The sequence below is a fragment of the Mustela putorius genome, unplaced genomic scaffold, assembly GCF_011764305.1.
Source record: "Mustela putorius furo isolate JIRA1106 unplaced genomic scaffold, ASM1176430v1.1 tig00000460_pilon_pilon_pilon, whole genome shotgun sequence".
Taxonomy (NCBI): Eukaryota; Metazoa; Chordata; class Mammalia; order Carnivora; family Mustelidae; genus Mustela; species Mustela putorius.
Window position 1 is genome coordinate 11991046 of NW_025421389.1, and position 26086 is coordinate 12017131.

At 37.1% G+C, this 26086-nt stretch overlaps 1 pseudogene; it reads right to left on the bottom strand.

Annotated features, from left to right (window-relative positions):
- Window positions 1–24029: 24029 nt before the first annotated feature.
- Window positions 24030–24125, bottom strand: LOC123392218 (annotated as a pseudogene).
- Window positions 24126–26086: the final 1961 nt, after the last annotated feature.

Genomic DNA, 26086 nt, shown 5'->3' on the forward strand with positions numbered 1-26086 from the left:
CTTATATCTCATCATTGTTCATTAGTTCATGGCCAGTTCTTCTTTCCCTCAAATAGTGGCATGCCCTCTGAGGGCTGAGGCTTTAGGAACGCTGACACCATTCTCAGCAGGTTGAGGCAGTCATGCTTCTGCTCAGCACATGAGTGTTGGCCACACAGGAGAATCATCACGGCTTGAAATTCAGTGTTTGCTCAGAGCCAGTGTTTCTCAGAAAGGCAGCCAAAGAAGAGAGGCCTAGATCATTTGCAAGTAATTTGGATATTATTTTCTTCATCTGTGCATGAAAAAGACATGCTTAATGTCTTATTTGGGTCCATTTTTGTCTCCTCTCTCTCAACTCTCTCTGTCTGTCCCCTTCCCTTTTCCCCCTCCGCCCCTCCCTTTTACAAAAGTAGAGGCAAAAGTTACCGGAAGTCTCAATTGTCAGACTTCAAAGTCTTAGCTAAACATTTGACATTTGACAGTGTGTCCCCCTCCCTTCCTCCTCACCCCCATCTCGCTCGCCTGGGCACAAGCCTCAGAGAGATAACCATATCAGGCAGAATAAATGAAGCTTGTTTCCTTCCAAATTTGCTTCCTCCCACACAGCATGGCTCTGGGCCCTGGGGTTGGCAGTGCACCTCACTCCAGACCTCTCTCTATTGACTTATGTGGAGGCAGTGGGAGAGAAATGGCAGAAAAACCCACATTCACCAGCCAGAAATCATGGACCTTCTGCATGGGGAAAATTGTAACAGAAACTCTCATCTCACATTCCCATTTTATGGATGAGGAAATGAAGCCCTGAAGGAGCTCAGTGAACTATCTGAAACCAGAGTTAGACACCCCAAAAACAGAGCAGGTGCTAGAAGCCAGAAGTCTCCCAATACCCAGTCTGGTATTCTTTCTGCCTCCACACAAAGTCTGAGACACTACCAATTTCAGCAATAACACTGAAAGTTCTGAGGGTGGACGTCTCCAGTATCCAAGTAGACTGAACTGTCCCATGAGCTCATTGTGGGTGATACAGAGAACTTCATCCTCTGGCAGCCTGCCCTGGAGGACACCTAGAGTAGCTGCTTCCTATGTGACTTGGGGTCTGTGTAAGAGGGAGGTGGCTGGGTTCTCTGTAGCCTGAGGGTGTGCGATAGATTCTCACGTGCACTGTGTGGTGTTACACAGGACGTGACTCCTGCAGCCTGCTCCCAGCCCACTGGACACTGGTTGGGTTTCATGCTGAAGCATCATGGTAGTCGCAGCCAGGAAAGGGAAGCTGGAGCCATTGGAAACAGGGCTGGGATCCTGAGAAGTCAGAGTACAGCTCCCTACTGGGAAGCGCAGAGGATTGCTTCAAATACCCTTCAGAGGGACCGAAATTCCACCACTGATGTTTTTTTACTTTAGGTCTATAGGGGATTTTAGAATGGAATCTATAGAAAAATAAAAATGACTCTAAAAATGGTAACTCCTCTCCTCACTAGGAATTGGAAGATTGAATAGAGATAAAAGTTGGAGGAGGAAAATGGAAAGAAGCCCCCAAACCTTGGCTGTCTCCATTCTCCTCCTTCTAGCATATTTGTGAACACACATACACACGCACATGTACGCACACACACACTTCCCCTTGTGCTATCTGGAAGACAAAGAGAGGTTGGCAAGTCCTTCTTCATCTGCCACCAACTGGCTGAAATAAATGTCTCATCCAGAGCTGCCTGCCCCCTGTCACCTTTGTGGGGGCATCAAGAGAACTAGCTCAGTGAGGATGTCCATAGCTTCTAGCCAACCTTCTGCTTTTATAAGGGTTCATGAATCTGGCCTGCCCCAGTCCTCTTGGGCACCTGTAGCCCTCACATGTAGACTAGTTTTGTGCTTTTAAAAAAGTATATTCTTGTCCCACACTCCCAGTCTCCAGGGACCCTCTAAGGCAGTAGAACCTCCCACTTGCTCACCACTCCGCCTCTGTGCTTCCCAGTCAGCAAGGGCAATTTTTCAGAAAACTATTTTTAGAAATAGTAACCTCAGAATAAACACAGCACACCAGATGCTGGTGTTTTTCTGGGGCAGCTGAGCTGAGGATCATTTGTTTAAAGAGAAAGGTGAAACAGCCAACCTTGCAAAGGCAGTGGATTGCAGATTGCTGGGTTTTACTCCCCCTAGTGGCGTGATTTTAGAAGACATGACTCCCCCTTGACTCAGACCGGTAAGTCTTCATTGTGGGCAGAATTTTTATGTGAGCTTGATTTTACCTCTACGTTTCTAGTTTGAAGAGCGAGGATGGATTGCACCTTAATCTGATGGGTACAAGATGTGCTAAGAATATTAGGGCGCTTTCTCTGCCTATTTTCCTATGTCTAGAAGGCTCGATTGTTAAAGACAACTTAATGTTGAAAATGAAGTTACAGTAAAACTGTTAGGTATTTTTGTTTAAACGAAACCTATTCCTTAAACAGAATATGCATATAATAGAGGGAACTGATAAGGCCAATTCCACAGCGTACACCTCTTTCCTAAGTAAGGGTCAGTGGTTCTGCTAGCTTCATAAAAGACAGGATGTAGAAGAACAAGTGAGATGGGGGTATTTATTAGCCCAATATTGTAAGAAAGCTCAACAAAACACTAACAAAAAAGCTCTCTGACCAGAAGGCTTGAAAGACCAGAAACACATTACCTAAAGTCATCAAGGTTTAATCATATTTCTCACAATAATTTTTTTTTCTTGGTTAAATTGGTATAGCCTGCAAACAGACAACAGAAGAATCTAAATGACTTTTGTAGATGTTCTCAATGCTCAGATATACAGCGCAGTGCTGTAAGAGTCTTCTGGCTGGGAGAAGGCTGTAAGTGGAAAGACCTTCACTGGCCTGAAGACCCTAATCCTCAGGTCAAAGATGGTCCCTCCGTGTGGGAAGAACAGATGGACAATTCTCTAGTTACATTATAAATGACCGGGTTTCTCCTACAACTTGGCTGTGGCTCACTATTATCTGGGTGACAGAGTAAAACCAGAATGACAGTGGCTGACAGGAGGGAAAACATATGCAGTAATTGATCAGTCAAATCATGCTCATATCTCAGCCCATTTTGAGTCACTTTTTGTAAATTATGGAGCTGTATTCATTCATGCAACAGAAAGCATTCCATTCACAAAGAGTTGAGCTGAGCTGACAATTGATTCATTATGCGTTCTTTGCTGAAAGGCAGACTGGTTTTCCAGAGTAACAGCCTCTTCTTTGACTGTCCGTCTCTCTCTATTCATATTCACCATCTTTGCATATTTTTACTCATAACTTATTTAACTGCTAACAACTACTGTTAGGGAGACCAGCAGATCCATCCCCCCATAGCCCGTGGGTTCCAAATCACACATTTGTCCTCTGAAATGGATAGTCACATAGAGCATGTTGGGGCTGATTCTTCTATACATGCTGCTGAGTTTCCCTTTGTTGCCACAGAGAAGAAGAGATACACTCCATCTGCCCTGGGAGTAAAATCATACCCAGTTGAGAACCACTGACCTAAGAAGAGGTGTTGAGATTGAGAAAGATTTCATTTTTTTCCTTTTTTTTTATCATTTGCTTCTCCCCCTACCATTTATATTTTTCAACAGTTAGTTCTAGAAGACCTATAGTATGAAGTAGGTTTTATGGTTTAGTAGCAAACAAAAATCAAATTCCTGTCCTCAAGTACCTTATATTCTAGTACATGTGTGAAAAGGAGACAGAGCATAAGCACAAAACAAATACACCTGAAGGTTCCTGAGAGTGATAAACATCATGATGAAAATAAAACAAGGTCATGAGGAAGAGAGTGATTAGGTCAGTCTTGACAAGGAAGCATGCGGCCCCTGAAAGCCCTGAATACTGGATCTAGTGTTTAGTTCCATCTTGAGTCTCAGCAGATGAGAGACACTGTCATGGTGGTAGTGGCATAAGGGAGTGCTGAACAGGAGACTGACACTGCCCAGGCCCTGTTGTGGAAGTTTCCTCTGACAGTGGTCTGTCCGTAGAATATTTGAAAAGGAGAAAAGCCATGGGAGCCAATAAATTGGTTAGGAGATTGTTGCAACTACCAGGAAAAAAAGATACTAAAAGTCTGAGGTAGGCGGTGGCAGTGGGAATGGAAAGGAGGGATTGCAAATGAGCAATTTAGAGCAGAATTTCTTTGATTTGGAGTTTAAAGATAAGTAAAAAAGTAAAACTTTGTAAGATTTTTCCACATATAGATGTTCAAACTAATTAAACACCATAACCCCCTTGACTCTATGACATAGGATCGTTTTAACACATGAAAAGTAGAGAGAACATAGTCTAGAACGAAGAGCAATCTTCTAGGTACATTTTAATTTTATTTTCCCCATTGCATCATAGACAGGTACCCACTATGTAGGTCGAATATGGTTCTAAGAACAGCATTTTGTAAATGTGGACTCCAGGCTTACCTGAGGATGTGATGGGCTATGAGACTAGAAGAAAAAAAGTGATGTAGAAGATCAGTCCAAAATTTTGTATGAACAAATATTTGAGGGAATCATTAATAAGATTTAGGTAGAAGAGGAGGCAGGTTTGAATCCATAAGTCTGGATTGAAAGCTGACCCTAAGATGGTGGGGGTGCCTCCTGATAAAAAGTTTGGTGACTAGTGGTAGACATAGTATCGAGGTTAAGGACCACAAATGTAAATTTTCGTAATCATTCAAATGAAAATAATCAAAGTCATTGGGACGGGCATAGTCTTTAAGGGAGAAAGGAAGAAAGAGAGGAGACTAAGCCCAGAATATTGGAGAAAATCACCAGGCGGAAGTTAGCCGCAACTCAAAGTATAGTGGAAGCCAAGGAGCTACGAAGATGAGTGAAGCAGAGTAGCCCAATGCCAAAGACTGAACTGGTTATAAGAAAGTTGGGGCCTAGATAGTAGACAACCATCTTTTTAAATGTAAAAGGAAGGGCTGAAGATATTTCATGTGCTAGTAAGATAAAGGGAAGTTTTTATTTTATTTTATTTTTTAGAATTGTGGTGATCTGGACACATTTATTTATTTATTTATTTAATATTTTATTTATTTATTTGACAGATAGATAGAGAGCACAAGTAAGCAGAGCAGCAGGCAGTGGGAGAGAGAGAGAAGCAGACTCTCTGCTAAGCAGGGAGCCCGATGTGGGACTTGATCCCAGGACTCTGGAATCATGACCTGAGCCAAAGGCAGCCGCTTAACCAACTGAGCCACTGAGGTGCCCCATGGACATATTTATAGGGAAGAGAAAATTCATGATACATGAGGAAAAAGTAATAAAAGGGCAATAAAATGCCAAGAGGATCTTGTGGCTTTATGGATGAATACATTTTGAAGGTAAAGGGGATCACCCTATGCCTTAGAGAAGAAGGTGGATCTCATGGATGAAGATGTTGAGGTATCAAAGCAACAAGAAGGGGACAGTCACAAGGGAAGAGAAAAGATGGGAAATGAAGCCCTCATACATGGTCTCAGCCATCTGCTTAAGATGCGAGGAAGGACTAGGGTTTCAAAGAATGAAAATGTTTTGTTATAGCCCTGTGGAAATTTAGTGAGGAGTTAACAAGTTAAACTGAAAAAAAAAAAAAAAATAAGCATAACCAAGAAGGGCTTGGGGACCAACTGGCTTTAAGTAGCTTGTGTTTATTATGGACCAAATTAGCACCATGTCGCAAATTTCTTAAGCTATGCTTGGCTGTTGGGGAAGAGAAAGCAAGAGTCAGGCATTAGCCCTAGAAGCAAGAAGAAAGGTCAAAAGAAATTGAGGTGCCCAGTGTTTTAGAGGCAGAGGCACTGACAGGGCCACATATGGCTGGAAATGGGTGGAACAATTAGGAGATTAAGGATATGTTGGGGGACAACAAGTCACAATAATGGAAGAGCATGTTCAAGGGTTTCAGCAAGGAGCCTTGTTTGTGACTTTCGTGTAGTTGGAAAGGAGGACGCCGAAGGTTAAGATTAATTCCACAAAAATGTTTTGCTCATCAGCTATGTATCTGATTGTTATAGTTAATAAGACGTTAGAGGTCTCTGCTTTCATTGATTTATATTCTAGTAGTGAGAACAGAGGGCAGGACAGGACAGAATTTTTTTTTTTTTTAAATGGGGAAAACATCAGCCAATGATGATAATTTAAATAGAGTCCCATGATTGCAAGTGGCTATGGTTGCCATACGCTGGGTAGGAAAGGAAGATCTCTGAGGAAAGACTAAACGGAGATCTGAATGATTAGATGGAGGTGGTCATGGGATGGCTTCACAAGACATGCTTATGTTTCTGGAGTGGGGAAACACAGGGGAGACAGGCACCAAGGATAATTCCTAAATATTTGAATCAAAATGACAAGTGACACTCTTTACTGAGATGAGGAAGACTACAGAGGAGTAGGTTGAGAAGGAGATGAGGATTGGCAGAAAATCGAGAATTCTCTTTGTCACATAAAGCTTAGCATGTCAGATGGGTCATCCTGAACACAAAGATGTTCTAAGCATGAAGAGATGAGGAGCAAAGGTCAGTAGGGGTTGTGAAGGTCAAAGAATATAAAGAGTAAAAACCTTGGGTTGTCAATATCATCCTTGCTCAATATCCTTGAGGTTGTTATGGATGACAACAGGATATCAGTTGGAAGAAAAAAAAAAAGTACTTGCAGGAAGAAGTGAAATTTCATGAAATAATGGCAAGTTTTCTTGATGACATCCTAGAGGCTAGTGGATGGTAAGGAAAAGTTTTCTATAGATAGATAAATAGATAATAAATAGATGATAGATATAATATGTGTTTGTGTATACATGTATATATTTATATGTAGAGCAGTTGAAAATAGTAGTTGATGGAAACTAAATAATTCAACTTGACAATAATTACAATAATATTTTAGCAGTTGAGCAAGGATGCTCATTAGCGGAGAATGCGTAAAAGAGTAAAGAATGTAGGCGGTGAGCAAACCTGTAATAGGTGACAGCATTATTGTCCCGTTAAATAAAGCAATCTACTGAGGCAGGTAAAGCTAGGATATATTAATAATCGTAGCAGTGGTAGGATCCATTAAAGGATCTAAGAAGATCCAATGTTGCAATTCTTACAAGTTCAACCTGCGATTTCCTCTCTTCTGCATCTACTTGTGTGTGTGAGTTTGTGTGTGTGTGTGTGTGTGTGTGTGTTCTCAGCACAGTTTTTGGCTACTATTTCTCTAAGTAAACATGTGATTCTAATGAAATTTGCTGAATTTCAAGCAGCCACACGTGTAGGAAAGCTGCCCAAGTTGGATATTTGTGGAATGCTGATTTTCCATACGTATCAACATTTAGTAATTATCATCAGAACTATTCATGCACATTTAAAAGTGGAAATAAAATTAAGAAAGTCAACAGGGACCTCAGATGACCTATTGGGTAACCCTTAAAGGTAATCAGTCCTTTCAATGAATGCATAGCCATTGAGCCTTGTGTGACTAACCAGTCTTCTTAGCTCACTTCTGGAAATATTCTTAACAGAAACATCTGATGTTTCTCCTTTAAAACCCCACACATGGGGCAGGATAGCACTTTTCTAACTAGCGAACTGCAAACAAATCATAAGTTGCTTCAAAATTGACACTAGTCTGTATTTGTAACATTTTATAATTTTCTAAGTTTCCCAAGACCTATTTCTTCATATTTTAAAAAATCTTTTTCAAAGGATTAGCATATAGGTTTTAAATAACACCCACTGACAAAGTATATTAGTTATTGATTGCCAGCTGTGAAAGAACAAATAGTTATTTTTGGTGGATTTCTGTGAATCAGGAATCTGGAAGAGGCTTAGCCACACGGTTATGAAAAAGGGTCTATCTTAAGGCTAGAACCAAAATGTTGGCAAGGGCTGAAGGCATCTCAAGGGTCAGCTTAGGATGAACCCACTTCTTAGATCACACACATGGGTGTTGGCAGCCCTCAATTCCCCGTCATGTAGGTCTCTCTGCAGAGCTGACTCCACAGAACCTAACATGGGAGCTAGCTTCTCCCAAGGTGAAGCAATCCAAGAGAGATGGGAGAGAGAACCTAAGATAGAAACTAATCTTCAAAGTGACATCCCATCCCTGCTACAATATTCTATTCATTAAAAACAAATTAATGACTCTACCTAATTCTGAAGGGAAAGAGAATAGGTAAGAGTGTGAATATAAAAAAAAAGGCCATTGGGGACAATCTTACAGACTGCCAACCATTCTCGGTGAATCATATTAGCCTTCTGTTTTAGATGGCGAGACTAAAATTCAGTGATCATTTTAATTTGTCCAAATCCTTGTTTCTCACAAAGGGAGCAAAAATGAATGTAAAATTTGCAAAACACATCTGATAAAGGACTGTTATCTAAAATATGTATTTTTTAAAAAACCCTTAAAACTCAACAGTAAGAAAACAACCCAACTAAAAATTAGGCCAAAGACTTTAATCAAAAAAGATATACAGATGACAAACATATGGAGAAAAGATCCACATCAGTGTAATCGGGGAAAAATACATAAAAACTACAAGGAGATGCCACTACACACCTGTTAGAAAGGCCGAAGTCCTTGGGGCACCTTGGTGGCACAGTGAGTTAAATGTTCAACTCTTGGTTTCAACACCTGTTCCTTGGTATTTCCCCAAAGAAGTTGAAAACTGATATCCACCAAAAACCTGCCCAGGGGTGTTTACAGTGGCTTTATTCACAATTGCCAAAACTTGAAAGCAACCAAGATGTCCTCCAGTGGGTGAATAAATTGGCATATCTAGGCTATGGAACATTATACAGCAATAGAAAGAAATGAGTTATCAAACCATGAAAAGACGTGGAAGAACCTTAAATGGATATTACGAAGTGGAAGTGGAACCTTAAATGTATATTACTAAGTGGAAGAGTTTTGAAAAGATTACGTAGGGGATGCTTCCAACTGTATGGCATTATAAAGAAGGCAAAACTTTGGGAAGAGTATAAAGAGTATAGGGTCTGGAAGGAAGGGCAGAATGAATAGATGGGGCATAGAGGGTTTTTAGAGCAGTGAGAATATTCTTTGTGACACCATAATGTTGGGTGCATGTCATTATATATTTGCCCAGACCCACAGAATGTACGCTGAAAGCGAGTCCTGACATAAACTATGAACTTTGGGTGCTAATAATGAGTCAGTTCTAAGAAGTGCACTACTCCAGTGGGGGATGTGGATAATAAGGGAGGTTCTGCATATATAGGGGCAGCAAATAAGAGGAACATTTCTGTACCTTCCTCTTAATTTTTCTGTGAAGCTAAAGCAGCTCTAAAAAATAAAGTCTTTAAAAATATACCCAAAAGAAAAGAAAAGAAAAAAAAAAGAATGCAGATGCCGATTAAACTGATTCCAAAACTTCATGTATTTCCCAGCACATCAAGCTGCAATATAAGAGCATTATATTGATAGTCACATGTAAAACTGTATTTAAACTGTTAAAATAACTCAATATGGTTATGGAAATGGCTTACAAGTCTGCCTCTCTAGAGCTTTATTTATCCAAAAACATTTGGCAATGACCCACTCTAAATCACACACTTTTATGACTACCATCAATCAAAAGTGATAAAACAAGGTCTCTGTCATTGAGGTTTTTAAAAAAGATGTTATTTATTTATTTATTTATTTGAGAAGGAAAGTGTGTGTGCGTGAGCAGAGGGAGGGATAAAAGGAGAGAGAGAAGGAGAAAATCTCAAGCAGATTCCTCAATGAGCACTGAGCCTCACGACCCTGAGATCATGACCCTGAAATCATAACCTAAGCTGAAATCAACAGTTAGATGCTTAACCGACTGAGCCACCCAGGTACCCCCACTGAGTAGTTTATAATTCAACAGAGAAAAAACAAACCAATGACCAGATGATAACAATACAAACTGATATATAGAACACACAACTATGGAACCCAGAAAAGAGATGCACATGGATATGATATTTGAAATGCAGGACGGCCTTAATAAACAAATAAGAACCAAGGAGGAAGGGCAGAGATAACTGATATTCCGAGACAAAAGCATGTTGAAAAATATATTCTCAAGATAGCTTCATGGCTTAGAAGTGTGTATTCTTTTTATGATCACTCCTTATTAGCTTTGTAACCTTGGGAAATTTTGAATTTTGGACTTGATAGCCTCATCTTTAAAATAGAATGTAAGAACAAAGCCTGCCTCATGTTATTAGTGTAAAGATAAATGAGAGTATGAAGAGCTTAGAACAGTGTCTAGATCTGAAAGGGTATGACTTTTTGGCACAAGAATTTGGGAAACATGTTATTGAAATTGATCTCTATTTGTGGAATTTCAAGTAAAAATCAGGACTTTTGTTAAAGATTTTAGAATCAATAGATGTAGGAATCCCTCTGACCCTGTTCTAAAGCTATAGGAATTTTAGATCTATTCTTAAACTTGTACATATATAACATACCCAGACCAGAAATGGCAGAAATGGCAGTTTTTGTGTCAGAAATGAAGAACAAATCCACTCTGATAGTGACAACAGAAAGCGGGTGCTACACAGCCAATGAGAGAAACCAGAGTAATTGCAAGCTATTAAGGACTAGAGATGAAACGCCTGTGTGGAATGAGAGCTGAAGGGTGTGAGGGTCGGGGAAAGGGAGAGCTGTTGGTCAAAGGATACAAACTTCCAATTAGATAAACAAATTCTGGGAACTCTAATGTATAGCCCGAGTACTATGTTAACAGAAATGTGTTATATGTACCTGAAAGTTGTCAAGAGAGTATAGATCTTAGATGTTCTCACACACACACACAAACACACACACACAATGGTGATTATATAAGGTGGGGGGTGTGTTGACTAACCTTATTGTGGTAATCATTTCACAATAATACACATATCAAATCACTACATTAAACAACTTAAATGTATACAATGTATACAACGTATACATTGACATACATTGATATAATTGACATATATATTTCAATAAAACTGAAGGAAAACTATCCCATAAAGATATGTGAATCTGTACACCTCCACAGAAGAAACTTACGTACAAATTGTTAACACATACAAAGAAATCTAACTGAGTTCACTCTTGTTATTCACCATAGTTACATATTATCAAGTCACCAAAAACACTGAATTAGTGAATACTGAATCATTGCCTTGAGGGGAAATGAAGGGGTTCCTGTAAACCTCTGGTCACAACTTTTATGCCAATTGATCAAGTCATAACTTAGTTTTATGTATGTGTCTGTTTAAAGAAAATTTATTTAATATATTTTGTTGGTTCTTTAAAATTGAGCTCATAGCCAACAGCACTTTAACTCATACCTGATGAAGTTTGTCCTGACACATGTATTTCTCCTAAGGCACGTCATTGCCTTCTTGCACTTAGGAGCACTAGACAGTACTTCAGCACACACTCGGGACTTTTTTAAACAGAGAAATCACGACCAAGAAGCACACACACGCGCCAAAAGGCAAAAAAATCTGGCAGTAAAATTCCCATGAAAAGGACACATTTGTAATATGAGAGCCAAAACAGGAAGATAGAGCATCACTTTGTTCAACCTCAGCTGGGAACATCATGTGCATATCTGCAAATGATTGCAAAACTACTTCAGGATTGACCTGGAGGTTGTAAATAAATTTTAGCAAATAATTGAATTCACAAATACAAGCTCTGTAATTAATGAGGACTGACTCTATTTAAAAGTACAGTCTACTGATCTAATAAACAGAATCATTTATGTTCAAATACATAGAAATATGAGATTTAACAATACGTTTAAAAAATACTAGAAGAAATATAATTCACAAGGTAAGTACATGATTAAAAAAATGAATAAACTGATACAGAGAAGAACCATGAAAGATGTTAAAGTTGAAAAAGACTTACTGAAAATAAAAAGTCAATAGAAGGGTTGGAAAAATAGAGAAAAATAATTATGAATAGCAAAAACAAAGGAGAGTTAAAACTAGATTTTAGGAAAATATTCAAATACACATGGGAAAAAGATACTAAAAATTAAGTTAAAGTGAAGAAATATATAATATGTAAAATCTTGCATTATTTCAAAGAAGTTTGAGAAAGAGAATATAGAGATTGGGGGAGAAGTAAAAGATAATTGAATTGAATTAAAAGGTAATTGATGAGAATTTTCCAGAATTGAAGAAAGTGATGAGTACTAATGTCACATATAAGACACATAAATATAGAGCCAATTTAAAAACATCCACCACACACACTGTAATCAAACAGGAGAATATCAAGTATAAAGCAAATATTAAAAGTTACCTATGGTAAAGAATAAAGAGTGCCCAAACAGGAAAAACACAAAACTTTTCATCAAAATCTTTGGATAACAGAAGAAAATAAAATCACATATTTGAGATGTAAATAGCTTTGAACTAAATACAATTCTATACCTAGCTAATCTAGCCTTCAACATATGGTATAATGGTGAGCATACCTGCCTTCTAAGATTGAGGAAATAATAAACACATTTTTTAGATATCTAAGGGCTCACAATGCTTCGAAGAAAGAACTGTTAAAAGTCATAGTTTAGCCAGAAGGAAATAAATCAAGAAGAGGAAAAAATAAACTGCACAGTCTATGTAGAACAATGGTAATAGAACCACGGTAAACAAAAATATTGGCAAAACCTATTGATGAGTTCAAAATAGCACTGACTCTAAAAAATAATGGTTTGTGTTTAAAATCAGGAAAAAAAATCAAAATATTAGATGAACATGGCTTACCAGATGCAAAGAGAGGAAAGTTACTATACACTAAGGTCATTACCTTTCTCATGGGGTAGGCAGCAATTTATTTTTTTTAGAAAAATGTAACTTCAAATTGTTAAATTTTTAAATGTAAACTCTGGCAGAATAGAAACGGAGCACACATCTTCCAAATCAGCAGAAGGAAAAAAAGAACGAAAATTCCATTGAACTGGAGTTCTAGTCCAGTCAAGATGTACTATAATCTCATAATCTGAGAAGGGTCCTGTGCTGTTAATATTTACTAATGATAGATAAAATTAAAATAACAAAAAAGAAGGGAAAGATATGAAACATTTTTAAACAGGGCCTAGAAATTAATAACCTAAATCAATAAGCAGTGAGTGGGGCTTAAGTCTTGGGGCTGTTCTGCCTGATAACACGGGATGGGATAAGAAACATTTTTCATCATCTCACTGCGCTCATTTGACATACTGAACATTAAAACTGCTCCATACGTTGGGTGTGCCAGAGCCTTGTTTAAAATTCGACTTGAGAGGCTTGAGCCAAGCTCATGAAAGAATGAATAAAAGTAGCTTCATTTGCTGTTTTTGATTTAAGTATAAGGATGGGTATAGCAGTCCATATCCTTGAACCAGGCACAGAGCCAAGTTGCTCCTTGCCTCACGGACTAGGTTAAAAATGTCATCAGTATCATAGTGGAACAGAGTGCAGGAACTGATGATCTAAGATCTAACGCTTCAGAAGGGTTCGAAGGGGCTTCATGGACTGAAACCCCAAACTGCTAGACAATAAGAATGTGATGGATGAAGGAAAATATAAAGCACATTAGTTTTTTTTATTTTCAGGGGAGAATAAGAATACGCATACCGGAAGATAATACAGTGCTAGAAAAGGATGTATGGCTGAATACATCCTTTTTACCCACTTCTGGGTAAAATGGAGTGATTTATGGCAAATCAATGTTTCCAATAAACTACAACTAGCAAAGCCAAATTTAAAAAAAAATTGCTTCAAGTCATCAGGACACTGTAGATATAAGCAAAGCTGAGAGGGAAGAACATTCTAGAGAAGAGAGAAATGTATGAAAGTGACTGTTTTGTTCTGGGAGATCTTTCCTGCTTCTGATACAGATGAACTCATTGTTATCTGAAATTCAGATTTAACTGGGTGTCCCGTTAAACCCTCACAGAGAGGTATTGCTGGGGACAGAGTAATCATCAGAGCTTTTGGCTGGAGTAAAAAAATGGAGATCTATTTTGATTTTTTTTTTAAGATTTTATTTTTTTATTTGCCAGAGAGAGAGAGTGAGAGCGAGAGAGCATGAGAGCACAAGTAGGGGGAGAAGCAGGCTCCTCACTCAGCAAGGAGCTCAATACAGAACTGGATTCTAGGATTTGGGGATCATGACCTGAGCCGAAGGTAGACTCTTAACCAACTTAGCCCACCCAGGTGCCCCCAAATAGAACACTTAACCCACCCAGTTCACTCCTTGGTGTATTTGCCGAATTCTAACTCTGCATGGGGAAGGGGCTGAAGAGCTAAGACAGCACTTTCTAAAAGAAGAGAATTTTCCACCTTTACTGTAGAAGACACAAAGACCGAGGGAAGAGACACGGTCGAAACACTAGCTCTCGGCTGAACCCTGATGGGTTACACAGCAGGAGAAGGGATAAATGGAACTACACTGAGCTTTACCAAATTTAACAAGTCTGAAATCACTCAATCCCCAGCTGAGCTGATCAACTCTCCTCGTAATATATTTGCCTAGCATTCACAGAAAGGTGAAGGTGATTTGTATGGACTCTATCTGGCTGTCAGAAAAAAAAAAATACACTCTTGGAAGGAGATAAGACTATTCAGACTAGTAGAAACAGACCCAAAGTGATTCAGATTAGAGTCACCTGGCCAGGGCCATAAAATAACTAAGATTAATACCTTAAAGAATATGGAAGATAAATAGAGCATTTCAGCAGAGAATTTACTTGAATCTATGAGTAAGAATTGGATGAAAAGTCTAGAACTGAAATATATAATAAATGAAATTAATAATTCAGTAAATGGGTTTAATAGAAAATTAGACAGTAAAGCAGAGGATCTGGGAACTGGAACACAGAGCAGTAGAAAGCAAAGTTTGAATGCCAGCTAGAAGATAGGATCAGAAATACAGAAAAGAACACAATAGATATGTGGGGTATAATAAGAAGGGCTGGGATACCCACAATCAGAATCCCAGGGGAACAGGAAGGGAGAATATGAGACAGAAGTATATTTAAAGAAACCTTGTCAGAGAAGTTCAGAAACTAACAAAACACATCACAGCACAGATTCAAAAAAAATTAGCAAACTCTATTCATGATATTTTATTAATATTTTATGAGTGAATATTTTATGAATATGAATTCTCTGCTTGGCAAAAATATACTTTAAAAGTGAAGGTGAATAAAATCATTTTTAGCCAACCAAATAAACTAAAAAGTTTCTTTTTAGGGCACCTGGGTGGCTCAATGGGTTAAGCCACTGCCCTTTGGCTCAGCTCATGATCTCAGGGTCCTGGGATGCGGTCCCAGGTCGGGCCCTCTGTTCTGCGGGGAGCCTGCTTCCCTATCTCTCTCTCTGCCTGCCTCTCTGCCTACCTGTGATCTCTCTCTGTCAAATAGATAAATAAAATCTTTTTAAAAAAAGTTTCTTTTTAGACAAATATTCAAGTGTTCCACCTTGAAGCAGAAGTCGCAACATACAAATCTAAAAAGAATATGCAGTTGAAAACAATGGAGTCTTAGAAATAAGTCTATGGATAAATGGGTAGGAAGGTCTTAATAGCATTCTGGCCCTAATTAAGATCCAAGAACTTCAGTATAATCCAGGAGATGAGAGGAAAACCCAAGAAGGGTGGAGTTTGATTTTTCACCCACCAAGAGAGAAAGAGCTTCACAGTTAACATAGTAAAATTTATATAAAATAGGTTCTTTCCCTCTAAATGGTTTCAAAGGTTTTTATCATATTGGATATCATAATATGTTCATTAATTTGTTCTTGGTTGACTGATGTTAGATTTGAACAAAAAACATTGTATTTATTTTTCACCAAAAGAACTCTATTGTAGGCCACAAAACATTTAACAAAGAGAACCTTCAAAGCCCAAATCTCTTCTTCCTGAAGCCAAGACTTCTGGCATTATGTTCTTTTAAAGTTATTTCTTTACTAAAAATAAGTGATTTGTCTCTAATAAACCCATTTTTCCAGGTTATCATAGGCCTTTTAAATCCTAAGTACATGTCATTGCTATATTAGTCCTAGGAATTCTGAGTGCTGTGCTAGGATCACATAACATACCTGTTATGTTTTCTGTGTCAGTGGTAACATTGTTGGAGAGTACAAGGTCATGAACAAAGCTCTCTGACAAAAGCATGTATCATGCAAAAACACTTATTATGTATGTGATCTAGCCCTGTTTCATCAAAAATCTTCCCTGAGAAGAAAGTCAGCTCTACCTGAAAAGGGCTTTTCCATATCTGAATTTAATTCCCTTAGAGTTGTTTCGTCTGTAACACTCTGCTATCTTAAAACTTTTGATTTTTTAAAATTTAACTTTTTTCCCATAATGGACATGCTGGGCACGATGGTTTGGTGTTATCTTCTATATTCTTACTAAGTGTGGAACTGCCATGTATGTATTTTTTTATCTCCTTAGTTTGGCAACATTTTTAAATGCTAGTGAAATCAAATGCGTGTGAAGATACAGAGAAAAGGCAAGTCAATATATATATAGATTAGAGCACAAACTGATAAAACATTTTAGGTATGCAACTTGGATTATCTTTCAAAATTTAAAATGTATTTACTCTTTACCCAATAACTCCATTTCAAGGACTTTATCCCATAGCAATATTTTACATGTGTACACAAAGAGTTACATAAAGGATGGGGCACCTCAGGGGCTGAGTCTGTTAAGCCTCTGCTTCCGCTCAAGGTATAATCTCAGGTTCCTGGGACCCAGCCTACTCTGGAGGTTCCTGCTCAGCGGGAATCTGCTTGTCCTTCTCCCTCTGCCTCTCCCCCCTGCTCGTGTTCTCTTTCTTTCAATTAATAAATAAAATCTTAAAAAAGAAAGAGTTACATAAAGTATTTTCAGAACCAAATTAGAATGCAACCTTGAATTAAGGACGCTTAGACAACTTGCAGAACTTTCATACCGTGGGCGTGCACTGTGATCACTGAAAAGGCTGAGATGGATAAAAAGAGACTGAAGACATAATCAAATGAACAGATCAAGTCTTAAAAAAATGTTTATAATTTCATTTATGTAAATATAAAATTTTGACATATAAGTGTACATTTAGAGAGTATTCAAAGTGTTAGAATGTTAGAAATATAGTTCTGAAATCACTAAAATACCTGAAACTAATGTAATATTGTGTGTCAGTTATGCTCAAATCAAATAAACATAAATGTTTATTAAAAAAAAGAAATAATCACACACAATTATCAGTGATGTTTGCCTATCAGGATTATACTGGTTTAGAGAAAACTTTCGTGTTTTATTCTGTACTCATATCTTGAAACTTTGACAATAAGAGTTTCTTTCTTTTTTTTCTTTGAAAGATTTTATTTATTTATTTAACAGAGAGAGATCACAAGTAGGCAGAGAGGCAGGCAGAGAGAGAGGGGGAAAGAGGCTCCCTGGTGAGCAGATAGCCTGATGTGGGACTCAATCCCAGGACCCTGAGATCATGACTTGAGCTGAAGGCAGCGGCTTAACTGATTGAACCACCCAGGTGCCCGACAGTAAGAGTTCCTTATTTAACAACCGGGTAATGTTTTATATATGAAAAGATAGAAAAATAAGCAAAATAGCCTTATATGACAATTTTTCAAGAAAAAAATTAATTTTAGAAATAATTGAAGAATTCCAAAGATACAAACCCATTTAATTGCTTAGCAGTTAAAACCTATGAGAATAGCTCAAAGGAGAAGTAAAAACTGTAATATTTGCAACAAATATGAAAAATCATTATAAGGTAATATATTGTAAAATATAAAACACAATCTGGAAAAGAACCTCTAAGGCTCCCATTAATGCACAAAATTTATAAAGGAATAGTAAAGAAGTTTAAAATTAGACAACCTTAGCCTCCATAAAACTAAGTATATACACATAACACCTCTGAATTCTATTGTATACCTATTAAAATTTCCATGAAATTAAATTAGAGCCATAATTCACAGGGTTGTCAAGATGAAAATAAAATAGTGCTGATGTCAAAATAAATTGTTATCATTTCACAATGCAATTTTGTAGCCTCTGTCTAGGTCCACACAGTGTTTATAATTTTCGATGTCCTCAGCCTATTTTTGGGAATGTATTCAAATAAAATTTTTCCAAGAAATAAAAAGAAAAATGATATACTGTATATGTTCATTTCAGAATGCTTTTTAGCCAAAAAAGTTCAATAATAAATAAATTACTACAAAAGTTAGCACACATCTATATGACAGGATATTATATTCATTTAAAATTATGTCTTTGGGAGCGCTTGGGTGGCTCAGTTGTTAAGTTCTGCCTTCGACTCAGGTCATGATCCCAGGGCCAGGGATCGAGCCCCACATCAGGCTCCCTGCTGGGTGGGAAGCCTGCTTCTCCCTCTCCTACTCCCCATGCTTGTGTCCCCTCTCTCACTGTGTTTCTTTCTGTCAAATAAAAAAAAAAAAATTAAATTAAAAAAATGTGAAATCTAAAAAGTTTTAAAAACATAACATTAATATACCAAAAAGTTATAGAATGGCATTTAAAAATGTAGACCACTACCTGCAAATACAAAACAAAAAACTCCCCAAAAATCATACATTTGTGTCAATAAGAACTGGGAAGAAATGAACAAAAACGAAAGTACTGAATTAGTTAGGATGATAGGCTTATTTGCAGTGTGGTATTTTCTCTTTTAAAGTGACTTTAACAGTCTTGTTAATTTGGGCCATTCTAACCGATGTAAGGTGGTATCTGAATGCGGTTTGATTTGAATGTCCCTGATGGCTAGTGATGATGAACATTTTTTTCATGTGTCTGTTAGCCATTTGTATGTCTTCATTGGAGAAGTGTCTGTGCATGTCTTGTGCCCATTTTTTGACATGATTATCTGTTTTGCATATGTTGAGTTTGAGGAGTTCTTAATAGATTCTGGATATCAGCCTTGTAAACAACATGTATTGGAGAGGATGTGGAGAAAGGGGAACCCTCTTCCACTGTTGGTGGGAATGCAAGTTGGTGCAGCCACTTTAGAAAACAGTGTGGAGATTCCTTAAGAAGTTAAAAATAGAGCTTCCCTATGACCCTGCAATTGCACTACTAGGTATTTACCCCAAAGATACAGATGTGGTGAAAAGAAGGGCCATCTGTACCCCAATGTTCATAGCAGCAATGGCCACAGTCGCCAAACTGTGGAAAGAACTAAGATGCCCTTCAACGAATGAATAGATAAGGAAGATGTGGTCCGTATACACTATGGAGTATTATTCCTCCATCAAAAAGGATGAATACCCAACTTTTCTATCAACATGAATGGGATTGGAAGGGATTATGCTGAGTGAAATAACTCAAGCAGAGAGAGTCAATTATCATATGGTTTCACTTATTTGTGGAGCATAAGAAATAACACAGAGGACATGAGGAGATGGAGAGGAGAAGGGAGTTGGGGGAAATTGGAGGAGGAGACAAACATGAGAGACTATAGACTCTGAAAAACAATCTGAGGGTTTTGGAGGGGTGGGGGATGGGAGGTTGGGTGAGCCTGATGGTGGGTATTATGGAGGGCACGTATTGCATGGAACACTGGGTGTGGTACATAAAAAATGAATTCTGGTACACTGAAAAGAAATTAAATTAATTAATTAATTAAATAAAATAAAAAAGTGCCTTTAACACCATAGATATTTACAATCACAATAGAGTAACAGAAATTCATGTGTAGCTTTTGTGCTATGAGACTGATGTTAAGTCCATTGTTGAAGAATCCCAGGTTTTTTTTTCCTTTTGAAAATAAAGTGTATCTGTATACTTAAACTTTAATGAACCTAATAATTTTCTGTCACTTTTACAAGATTATCAATTCCATTAGAGACCATCACTGCTCCAAATTCTTTCTATTCCCTGAGAAGAAATTATTCTAGACATTAATCTACTAAAAACGGCTAAATGCTCCTTAGTTCTTTTCTCTCTAATTTAAATTTCTTATCATGATTTTCTAAGTATCTTTTTTCAGCTTAAGCACAATTCTTCTAGAAGCAAAATGCTCTTTATATAGTTTTGCCTTTTTTCTTCCTTATGATAACATTACAGTGTGACTCCCAACTACCTTCCACATTCATCTTCCTGTTCCAAATATAGCTTGAAAAGCATGTTTTGTTTTCTTGGGCCTTAACCTTCCTGATTCTATTGTTAGCAGTTTCTGACATGCTGCCTTCCATGATTCTGCAGCCCTCCGTGCAGTTCATTGTTGGTGTGCAGACTTTTTAAAAAAATAAATTTCTTATAAAGAGATTTGCATAGGTACACTGAATTTATTAGTAGCTCTCCTCCCTAATTATCCTTAGATCATTTCACTATAGGAGTTTTCTAACATTCTTTGACATTAAAATTGTATTAAAACAATTTCAGGAATTCCTATCAAATCTGATTTTGGAAGTTTCTGGAATGGGATCCAGTAGGGAAAGTGGAGAAGAAAGGGTTATCGCAAAGAAAATGAAGCAGAAAGTAACAATAGCCCAATGTAATGATCTTTTCAACTCCTTTCTAGTGAACATTGGAAAACAAATATAAGTCTAAAGAACATTTGAGTGAATTGTTCCAGAAACAGACTTATGTCCAGATTTGAAAAGGGATACATGTTGTACATGGGAGAGAAGTCAAACAGCTCTCTTCCCTAGTAGAGAACTAAACCAATCTCAGCTTAGAAGAAATAACAGAAATAATGAATTGCTAAGCAACAGAGATCCTGTTTACATGCAAATATTGGTAGTAATAACAACAAAAAACAGTGCAAAAATAACACAGGAAATATGATCTGAAAGCAAAATTGCCTACAATAAAATATTTGGGTTTTGTTATGGAATTATTTGGTTTTCCACAAGTCAACAGCTATTTATGTTGACACCATGTGAATTAATCTGCCTCAAAGCTAAGCTGACATTTAGTAACCTGCCATCTGTCTAGGAAGGCAGTTTATTCTGACAAAGACAAAGGGCAAAAAAGGTGTTTTTGTATCAGCTTATCTTTTCAAAGGAACTTAACCAGAAGGCCAGCTTTGTGGTGCTTCAGACCTTTTTTTATTATCTTTCAAAATCTAAGGAACGTTGAAACATTAAATATTTCCACTGAGGATGTTGACTCTGTATATTTCCTTATCATTTTTAGCTAGGGTGGACTTTTTATCTTCGTGGAATGCATGGATATTGCCATTTATCCTAAAATAAATTTTACATATCAGTTTCAGAATAGACCTACTCTCTTAAGTTAAGAAAACTGTATAAGACTCTCATGTTTAGGATGTTTCTACTACTGATAAAACATTTGGGATGCCTGAGTGGTTCAGTTAAGCATCCAACTCTTGATTTCAGCTAAGGTCATGTCCCAGGGTCATGAGATCAAGCACTGTGTTGGGCTCCACACTGGGCATGGAGCGGACTCAGGGTTCACTTTCTTCCTCTCCCTCTGCCCCTTACTCCTGCTCTCAGTCAGTCACTCTCTTAAAAAACAAACAAACAAAAAAGCATTAGAGGCATCTTTATGAATCATAATACTCATGTACCCACATAAAACCTTGAAGGTAGCTGGTCCTGACTCAAATAACACCTGCATTTTTCAATCTTTAACAGTATTTCTGTTCTCCACCCCTCCCACCATAAGAACAACTTCTTGAAGGAAAAGAAGAAAAGCTTTTGAAAATCAATTTTTATCCATTATATTGCCATGTTTACAAATTATTGGTATATAATAAATATTTATTAACCAAATCCAAAGTTCACTGACTAACCTCCTAGTGCACTAAATACACTATGTCTCATTCACAGACTAAGTCATATACTTAGTAACTGATTACCACCTACTATGTGCCAGGCAATGTGTTCTTAACCTAAGAACAGTACAAATTTTTAAAAATTTTTTTATTTTTTTGGAGAGGACAGAAAATTAAACAATAATTATCTGAGAATGAGTATTTATGACAAGGTACTCTGGAAGCATACAACAGACATCTCAGGGAGAAAGAAGTATGTAGACCAAGATCTCAAGAATAAGTAGGAGTTATTCAGGTGAAAAGGATGGAACATATGCAGGAGGAGTGGCAAAAACACTAGAGATAAATTTAAATGGTGTGTGTGAAGTCCAAAGAACAAGAGAGCATGACATTCTTGAGAAATGGAGGCAAGTTAAGCATGGCTAAAGCTTAGAAGAGTGGGTGAAAGAGAGGGGCAGACCAGGTTAATGACTGCTATGTAAGTCATTTTCCTTTTGAAAACAATAGACACTTCTCTATGTGCTAACTATGTTTAATTTTTTTTCTTTTCCAAAGATTTTATTTATTTATCAGAGAGAGAGAGGGGGAGAGAGCGAGTACAGGTAGACAGAATGGCAGGCAGAGGCAGAGGGAGAAGCAGGCTCCCTGCTGAGCAAGGAGCCGGATGTGGGACTTGATCCCAGGACGCTGGGATCATGACCTGAGCCGAAGGCAGCTGCTTAACCAACTGAGCCACCCAGGCGTCCCTAATTTTTAAAAACAAAATAAAATGTATTCATTCACAAATCCAGAGAGAACAGTTATGTTCTCTCTGACTGTTCTTAAGACTTTATTAAGTCTTTAGAATGAATAGGGTGACCTAATTAATGACTTTTAGTCTATTATTACTGTCTATTTAACAACTGTCTGCTTATTAAGACTTTATTGTCTTAAGAGCAGTTTTAGGGTCACACTGAAACCGAGAAGAAGGTACAGAGAGTTTCCACATACTCCTTACCCCAACTCGTGAACAACCTTTCCCATTACCAACATCCCACTCCAGGTGATACATTATTTACAATTGATTAGCCTACATTGATTGGTACATCATAATCACCCTAACCCCACAGTTTACATCATAGTTTATTCCTGGTGTTAGATATCCTGTAGGTTTGGATAAAGGTATAATGACACCTGGTATCATATAGGAGATTTTCGTGCCCCTAAAAATTCTCTGTGATCTACATATTCATACCTCTCCACCACTTCAACCTTTAACAACTGCTGATCCTTTTACTCTCTCCATAGTTTTGCCTTTCCAAGAATATCATATAGTTCACAGCCTTCTCAGATGAACTTTCCTCACTTAAAAAATAAGCATTTAAGTTTCCTCCATGTCTCTTCATGGCTTGATAGCTCATTTCATCTTAGCTCTGAATAGAATATTATCTGCATGTACCAGAACTTACCTATATACTTACCTACTCAAGGACATCCAAGTTCTGACAATTAGGAATAAAGCTGCTATAAATATCTGTGTGTAGGTTTTTTCGTTTTTTGTTGTGACATAAGTTTTCAACACTTTTGGGTAAATATCAAGAAGTGCAATTGCTGGGTCATAGGATAAGAATACGTTTAATTTTGTTGCAAACTTCAAAATGTCCTCTGAAGTATCTGTCCCACTTTCCATTTTCACCATCAATGAATGAGAATTCCTACTGCTCTATTTACTTGACAACATTTAATGTCAAATTTCTGAAATTTTGCTCATTCTAATAGGTGTGTGGTAGTATCTAATTGTTGTTTTAATTTGTATTTCTCTGATGACATATATTTACATCTTTTCATATGCTCATTTTCCATTTGCATATTTTCTTTTTTGAGGTGTCTTTTAAGATCGTAAGGCCACTTTTCAATTTTTCTTTTCCTTTTTGAGTTTTAAGGGTTCTTTGTATATTTTCAAAAATAATACATCAGATGTGCATATTTAGTGCTTTAAATTTGCTCTTTCTTTTTAATCATAATTTTATAAAACTTTCCCTATGGTCAATCCTCCCTGAAAAATGTCGCAGTTCCAATTTTCTCCTGAAGACCTCCCTTACAGAAGTTACAGTCTCCTTTTTCAGTTTAGACTGGCCTTGCTCAGGCCTATTGCCCAGCTGTCATCCTGATAATATTTGTTTGTTGCTGTTTTTAAGATTTTATTTATTTATTTATTTATTTGAGAGAGTAAGAATGTGTGTGTAAATGGCAGGAGGGGCAGAAGTAGAAAATCTCAAGCACACTCCCTTTTCTGTATGATTTTAGAACTTCTTTTTCTCCCTGATACACTGAAGTTTCATAATGAGGTACACTGGTTTGCATGTGATCCTTATGCAGGGGCCATGCTAACCTCTGTATTGTTCCAATTTTAGTACATGTGCTGCCCACGTGAGCTTGATGTACATTGGTTTGGATAATCTCTTTCTTTCTTTTTTTCTTTCTTTCTTTCTTTCATTCTTTCTTCGTGGGGGGAGGGACAGAGGGAAAGAATCTTAAGCAGACTCTATGTCCAGCATAGAGCCCTAGGTGGGGCTCAATCTCATGACCCTGAGATCATGGTCTGAAATGAAATCAAGAGTCATTTGCTTAACTGACTGAGTCATCCAGACACCCCTGGCTCCTTTTTAAAAAATAATAATAATTTCCTTAATATTCAATGTCCTTTCAATCTAATGACAAATGATTTAATTATGAAAAATATTTTAACATTTCATTGATAATTTCTTCATTTCTTCATGAAAATCCTATTGGTTGTCAATAGGATATTATGGACTTATACTCTAATTTTTTTTCATCTTTTCTATTCCATTTTCCATCAGCTTGCCTAGCAGTGAGATCTCAAAATTATATTTAACAATTTTCCAAGATTAAAAAAAATTAATTCCACTATAGCTAATATGGAGTATTATATTAATTTCAGGTATACTGTATAGTGATTCAACAGTTCTGTACATTACTCAGTGCTCACCATGGTGAGTGCCCTCCCTAATCCCTATCACCTATTTCACTCATCCTGCCTCCCACCTCCCTTCTGGTAACCATCAGTTTGTTCTCTATAGTTAAGACTCTGTTTCTTGGTTTATCTCTTTATTTCTTTTTTTCTTCATTCATTTGTTTTTCTCTTAGATTCCACATGTAAGTGAAATCATACAGTATTTATTTTTCTCTGACTTCCTTATTTCAATAAACATAATCCTCTCCATATCCAAACATGTGGTTGCAAATGGCAAGATGTTATTTTTTTTTTATGGCTAACTAACATTTCATTATATATATATATATACACACCACATCTTATTTATCCATTTATCTATTGATGGACACTTTGTTATCTTGGCTATTGTAAATAATGTTGCAATAAACATAAGGGTGCATATATATTTTTGAATTAGTGTTTTAAAGATATTTCTAAATTTTGATTTTATACATTGAATTTTTTCTAAAGATTTTTATTTATTTATTTGACAGAGAGAGACACACACAACGAGAGAGGGAACAGAAGCAGAGGGAGTGGGAGAGTGAGAAGCAGGCTCCAGCTGAGGAGGGAGCCCGATGTGGGGCTCAATCCCAGGATCCTGGGATTGTGACCAGAGCCGAAGGCAGATGCCTAATGACTGAGCCACCCAGGCACCCCTATATATTGAATTTTTAAGAGCTTTTTTACTATTCTCTAATATTTCCTGTTTTATTGCATTCTGGTTTTGTTTCATGGATGCAAGCTTTCTCTCAAGTCTCCGGCAAGTTTCTGAGACTAGATTTTTAATTTGAGGCTCATGGAGCTTACATTTTGGTGTCTGTGGGTGGTAGATACATATAAGCAAAATAAATGGTCCTATTCAAAATATTAGAACACATGTGACATATATGTGCTAAATATTTGTATTTATATTTTTATTTTTATTTATAAAGAGTATAACAGTGGTAAGTAAAATTAATGAGATAGAATGATAAAATAAAATTTTACTTTCAGTCTCACATCAGGAGTTCCACTGTTCCATAATCCAGTGAAAATTGTAAAATTTTTTTTTAAGTTTTTAATATTTATTTATTTATTTATTTATTTATTTATTGTCAGAGAGAGAGAGAGAGAGCACAGGCAGGCAGAGGCAAGGGAAGAAGCAGGCTCCCTCTCAAGCAAGAAGCCTGATGTGGTACTTGATCCCAGGATGCTGGGATCATGACCTTAGCTGAAGGCAGCTGCTTAATCAACTGAGCCACCCAGGTGTCCCATGAAAATTATTTAAAAAAACAATTTAAAGCCTCTGTTATTTATTCTAAAAACAATAAAGAAAGAGAAAGAAAAAAGAAAAAAGAAATGAAGAAAAACATTTTTTTAAAAAAATGTATGG